Source organism: Balaenoptera acutorostrata, chromosome 3, assembly GCF_949987535.1.
Source record: "Balaenoptera acutorostrata chromosome 3, mBalAcu1.1, whole genome shotgun sequence".
NCBI classification, from domain to species: domain Eukaryota; kingdom Metazoa; phylum Chordata; class Mammalia; order Artiodactyla; family Balaenopteridae; genus Balaenoptera; species Balaenoptera acutorostrata.
Genome location: NC_080066.1, coordinates 174503034 through 174509394, shown reverse-complemented (window position 1 = coordinate 174509394; position 6361 = coordinate 174503034).

Sequence of the window (6361 nt, the reverse complement as noted above, 5' to 3'; positions counted from 1 at the left end):
AGCCCATGCCCCACAATGAGAGAAGCCACCGCACCGCAACGAAGAGTAGCCCCTGCTCACCACAACTAGAGAAAGCCTGCCTACAGCAATGAAGACCCAACACAGCCAAAAATAAATAAATAAATAAATTTTAAAAATAAGTAAATAAGAATAAAAACAAGCCCTCCATCTGGCCTTGTGTGTCTTATACTAAGGGATTTTTAAAAAATAAATAAAATGTAAAAGAAAAGCAATGGCAGAATATTACCCTATTAATAAAAAGTTTTACCAAAAAGAAAACCAGCATAAATGGTGCAGGAGCACTTTAATAGAAGAAAATTCCAGACCTCAGAAGTTACACCTTCATATCACAATGCCAGGTCAGCAGATTGATGAGGCCTGGCCAGGACTCGGTTACAAAGTCGGCGCCCCACGGCCACGTGCTTGTCACATGCCTCCTCCCCTTCTGTGCTGCAGCCGCAATAAATTACCCCAAGTCTTCCCAACATGCTCTTTCATGCTTTTTCATGTATCCTCACCTCCTTTCCTAAAACTGGAGTTCCTTTCCCAATCTTCCCTTCTTCTCTCCCCCAACCCTGCTTATCCTCTCGCCATTCTGGGGGGACCCACTCACTCTTCAGGTCACAGCCGAGCTTCTTTGCCTCCAAGAAGTCTCTTCCCTGGCTGCCTCCTTCCTTCTCTTGTGCCCTCTACACCCCGGACACAGGCCTAGGGTCCCGTTTCTCACATGCCATTGTAACTTAGATTGTTCCATCTCTGTTTCACCTTCTAAACTGAGAGTTTCCTGAAGGCAGGACTCCAGCCTTCCCTGTCCTTTTGCCTGCAGCTTCCTGCACGGTGCTCAGAGCTACCTCATCCCTGAGGGATAAATAAGCACAGTGCCTAGAGACAGCTAAATTTTCAAGAGCTGAAAAAATAAAAAATGCTTGAGACCTGAAAAAAACGATAGCTCCAAATTTGGGGGGAAAAGTGCAAAATAGAGTTAATGTTTGTCTATTAACCATAACAATAAGTCAGTTTCATTAATTGTTCCATTTAATGTTCATAAAATGTCATTATAATTGGAAAAGTGTGTAGAGTAGTTTTTTCTCTTTGCAAGAATCCCTCATATGCACAATGGTTGCTGAGAAATCATAGATGATCATAAAGAATGACTCATACCCAATAATTTTAAAAGTAAAACCAAGGCCTTAAAAGCCTTCCAAAACTTCTAAGGCAAAAGAAAAATTTTACATAGGGTGGATGTATTTTAATATATTTGATATGAGAAGAGATGGGGAATCCTAAGGGCAGGGTGTCTGAGACCTACGATCTTAAACATCCCTGACGCTGCTGTCACATAACAGATTTTTCTATAGATGGGTGTCAAGTGAATAAATGAACACAACCCTCAAAACAAATGGCCGTTTATGGGGTACCATCCTTGCAGGGAGGGTGTACGCGTACATTGGTGGGCTGTGGAAGGTCAAGTGCCAAGATGTATCATGTGCACACGTATGTACAAGGAGGGAACCTTGTTTCTGCTCTGTTTCCACTTTGAGGGACATCAATTAGGGTAGCACTCTTGACCTCCTGCCAACCTTCACTCACACCATGAATTCTGATTAGGGGGAGGGGAAGTGGGCGTGCCCAGCTCAGCCCCTCCTTCCTCCCTCCTTCTCCTCAGGGAGGGACCCAGGTTCCTACAGGAAGTATACGTTTTGGGCTGCCCTTCCCTAGTCTTACAGGGGCAGGCCCCATGCAGGAATGCTAGTGGTGGTCTAGCTGTGCCAATGAGAATGGGTGGGAGCTTCTGATAAAGGGTTCAACATCTCCTTTGTTTCCATGCACCCAAGCCACATTACACACAGCAAGTATGATTTCCTTCCTGTTCTTGGAATAGTTCATTGTGGGTGAAACTGCCCCTCTGATGCTGACCTCAGCCATGGGATTTGCTTTGGCCAGTGGAATATGGGTAAAAGTGCCATTTCCAGGCTGAGACTTTAAGAGGCATCACATGTGTTTGCTGGTCCCTGGCACTTATGCCACCTGCTATGAGAAGAGCATGCCCTGGTCCAGCATCAGAGACACACAGAGCAGAGATAAGCCCATCCTGCAGCCTGAAGCAGAGCTGCCCTAGTAGACACAGATCCATGAGTTAGAAAAATAATTTTTTTTTTGTCATAAGCCACTGAGTTTTGGGGGGTTGTTTGTTATGAGGCAAAAAACTAACTATTACATCCTCCAACCTAATGCACAGAGGTGCTATTTTGCTCTCCATCTGCTGAACTCAGACTGGGAAAGAGAGGTGTCATTTAATGAGCCCCTCAAACCAGAACAATATGCAGTATCACAGTGGAAAGGTCTGTGCATGGGAGCCTCTTAGGATTAGACGGTCCCCAAACCACTTGTACACATGCTTAGGAGACTGTATGGTTTGTGAAGAAGAGCTCATGCAGTGGGTAGAAATAAACTGATCCAGGAACACAATGCTGTTCTCAAAATGAAGATGGGAGAGGGAATTCAACCCATCCTGCTTTTTTGTTGGGCCATTTGGAGTAATGGACCAGAACCAGAGCTATTAGGGGGCAGGTTCAAAGCTTCTGATTTGCTAGAATTTTTATTTGTCCCTTGGGAGTATCTTTCACCACTGCTTCCCTGCCTGGGAGGAACTGTACTAAGATGACCTTTTTACTCATCTGTTTTCCCTCCTATGCTGGGAACTCCTGGAAGGTATGAAGTTCGTGTCTTATTTATCTTCATATTCCTAGAACCTAGCCCAGTGGATGAACATCCAGTTGGATGCATGAATAATGGGAGGACCCCCAGACTTTGGCAGGGCAAGCCAGGTGCACGTTTCTGGTCCTGAAAGTGATGCTTCCCTCGGCACTAGCTTTCCCAGACTGTCACCATCAAATGAGGGTTGACAGAAGCCCAGATTCCCTGCTCACTTCATCTGCTCAGCCCTGCAGAAGGTTCCCGGCTAAATGGATCAAGTTGAGCTCCTAGGGACCATTTCCACAGTTCCCTAAAAGGATGCGGCACAGCGACGTAAAATGAATTATTCTTCACAGAAGACACCCTGTTCGCAGCCGCTAAAGCAGCATTTTCAAGGACATGGTGTGCATTTTTCATGGGCAGAAGAAGCATCAGGCAAGTGAGCCCAGACTTGGGACTTTTACCTGTGTCTCCACTAGCCCTGTGACTTTGGAAAAGGAACTTAATCTCTTTGAGCCTCGATTTTCTCATCCTTACAATGACCATCCTGCTGCCTGCCTCAGAGTACTTAAATCATACATAATAGATGCAAAATGTTTAGCTCGTAGTAGGCCCTCAAGACAATTGGAGGCTTTTTAAAAATGTTTTGGCAACAGCTGGACTTTCCACCAAATGGGCTTTTTATAACCGTTGGCCCAGAAGACTCAAAAGGTAATTCTATTTTGTTTCAGTACATCTTAGATCTGCCTCCTTTGAGAGGATGTAAAGCAGAGAAATGCTGATTTGTGACTATTTTAAGGACTTTAGGGAGAATGACACATCTTTCAATAGTATATAAGAAAGCTTTGCAAATTGAAAATTAAAGTGGTAGCTTTGAACCTGAGTCTCAACTGATGCCTGACCCCACTCTGCCTTTCCAATCTTCTTGGCCATGACTGTCCTCCCCTGGTGGCCTGGGCTCTGATCGCTGCTCCTTCCCTGGATAACCCCCTCTCTAGGCTGGCAGCTCACCCTTTTCTCTATCACAAATAACAGTACCTACATCTCATCCCTGCATATCCATACCGTGTCATGTCTTCAAGATGGTGCAGAAGCCACCTCCTCCAGGAAGTCTTCCCTGAAGCCCCAGTGTATTGGTTCCTACATGCATGCTGCAGTGCCTGGAGTTTTAAAGTAGGATAGCCCTGGGTTTGCAACCTAGATCCACATCATACCAGCTGTGTGACCTTAGGCAAATAGCCTAACTTCTCTAGACAGACATTTCCTTGTGTGAAGATAGAGCAATCATTTAATTTGTAGGGTCGTTGTGAAGATTAAGTGACAAAGATCCCTTAGAGTAAGGGTTGGGTCCAAAGAGAGCACTCAATAAACATTGCTGCCTTCCATTGGCCTGTATCACTGTCTTCTATGTCTTAGACTGAAAACTCAGGTCTTTTCCTACAAGTCCATAGCTTGTTATTCATTCATTCATTAAAATTATTCATTGATCACTTGCTCTTCACCAGGCACTGTCCCAGCAGTTGGGTCCATGTGTGAAAAAAGTAGTCAAAGATCCCTATTGTCAGGGGACTTAACTTCTAGTCAGGAAGACAAAATAAACAATATACGTAATATATAAGTACATTACTTTGTCTGTTAGAGGTGATGGGGGGGGAAGAGAGCAGGGAAAGGGAGACCAACAGTGTTGTGGGGAGACCAGGTTGCAGCTTTAATTAAACAGGTGGCTGGGGGGACTTCCCTGGTGGTGCAGTGGATAAGACTCTGCTCTCCCAATGCAGGGGACCTGGGTTCGATCCCTGGTCAGGGAACTAGATCCCACATGCATGCTGCAACTAAGAGTTTGCACGTAACAACTAAGGAGCCCACATGCTGCAGTTAAGGAGCTGGCAAGCCACAACTAAGGAGCCCGCCTGCCACAACTAAGACCTGGTGCAACCAAATAAATAAATAAATATTTAAAAAAAAAAAAGCCAGGATAATGGGAAATGTGCTTCTAGGTTCTCAGGGTTACAGCTTATGTGTAAAAGCAACTGCTGAAGTTCTCCTTCAGATTCCATGTATTTTGAGCCTGTCCTGGCTCAGGGTGGGGGCAGGGGTATCTGATTCCCAGCTGAAGGCTCAGCCCCAGACCTGGGGTCTAGGGTGGGAAGAGGTCCCATCGCATAGTCTAGGGCTTAGGGCTTAGCATGGACGCCCCAGGAGGCTGGCTCATCCCTGTTGCTGATTACCAAGGCTCAGTGTCAGTTTAGGACTAGACGGACCTACCAATAATCTGGAAATATTCTCTGCAGTTCATCACCTAACTTCCTGTGAACCAGGGGACCTATCAACCTCTTATTTCCTGGCAAAATGTATCCCTGTGAAAATCACTACTTGGGTACAGTAGAACCCAGCATCACAATCCTTGTCACTGATAAATTAGAATTAACTCAAGGTTAAACTGTGTTCTTTCAAGCATACCTCCACACAATAAAGCCTATTCTAACCTATCAGTTCAGTACAGACTTCCCACTGCATGAAACAGAAATAATATTAAAAAAAAATTAAAACTCAGTGGCAATAAGTCCAACTATAGTCTTGGGAAAGTAATTTACAGGGAATTCTTTCTGTCTCAGGGCCCTCCCGACCCCAGCCCCAAGAACAGCTGAATAATGGGTACACTCCACTGAGATTATCACAAATATTAGATCTTGTCATTGACCTTCAAAGATGAGTCTCCATGCTCTGGGGACAACCAAACAATGGCCTGTTAATAAATATGGACTTAGCTCTACTCCCTTAAGCCTAACAATGATGGAGAGTAATATACCGCAATCAAGTCCAGATCGAGTCTAAGGTAACCATGGAGGTTAACCTACCTGGAAAGCTTATTATGGGTTTGGCTTTTGATGTGGATTCTCCCATCTCATAACAAGCCTGACGTAGGTGACTTTCACCGCTGTCCTGTCCAGTAGAGTAGGTAAGGGAGGTTATTAATGTGTCTGAGGCCAGTCACACATCTGGGAAGAAATGGGATGGGAATCCAGGAAGTTTGATCCAAACCCAAGCTCTTAGGGGTTGCCCTGTGCTGCTAACCTGGTGAACTGTAATGACCTAACGCTTCTTGTGACTCATCAGGACAGAACGGAGAAAGAGAATCCTTTGCTTATTTTTACATATTTTTCTAAGCACTACATGTGCTAGCGATAGCGGATCCTCGAGTGAAGCCAAGCACAAGGGCAATGACAATCTGGTGCTGTGGGGACAAAGCAGGGAGGTGAGGGAAGGACTTCTGGGGCAGCGACCTGGGAGGTCTGTAAGTAGGGGAGTGAGAAGTGTAAGTAGTGTGTCTGTGGAAGGCCATTCTGGCTGCAGTCGGGGAAAAGGCCTTGGAAGCAAGGTGCACTTAGGCTTTCAGGCCAGATCTGCTCCCAGCTCAAATGCACAGCCCATGCAGCAGTGACACTGCTCTCAGGAAACAAGACGGGATGCGACTTCCCACAAGTCCACCTTGGCCACGTTGTGGGTGGCTTGACAACCGCTCTTCCCCCTTTCACCGTTCCTCCCCTCTCCCTCAAATTAGCTATGGGACTCCCCTGGCGGTCCCGTGGTTGAGGCTCCGTGCTTACACTGCAGGGGGCACAGGTTCGATGCCTGGGCAGGCAACCGCATTTGGCGCTGCCAA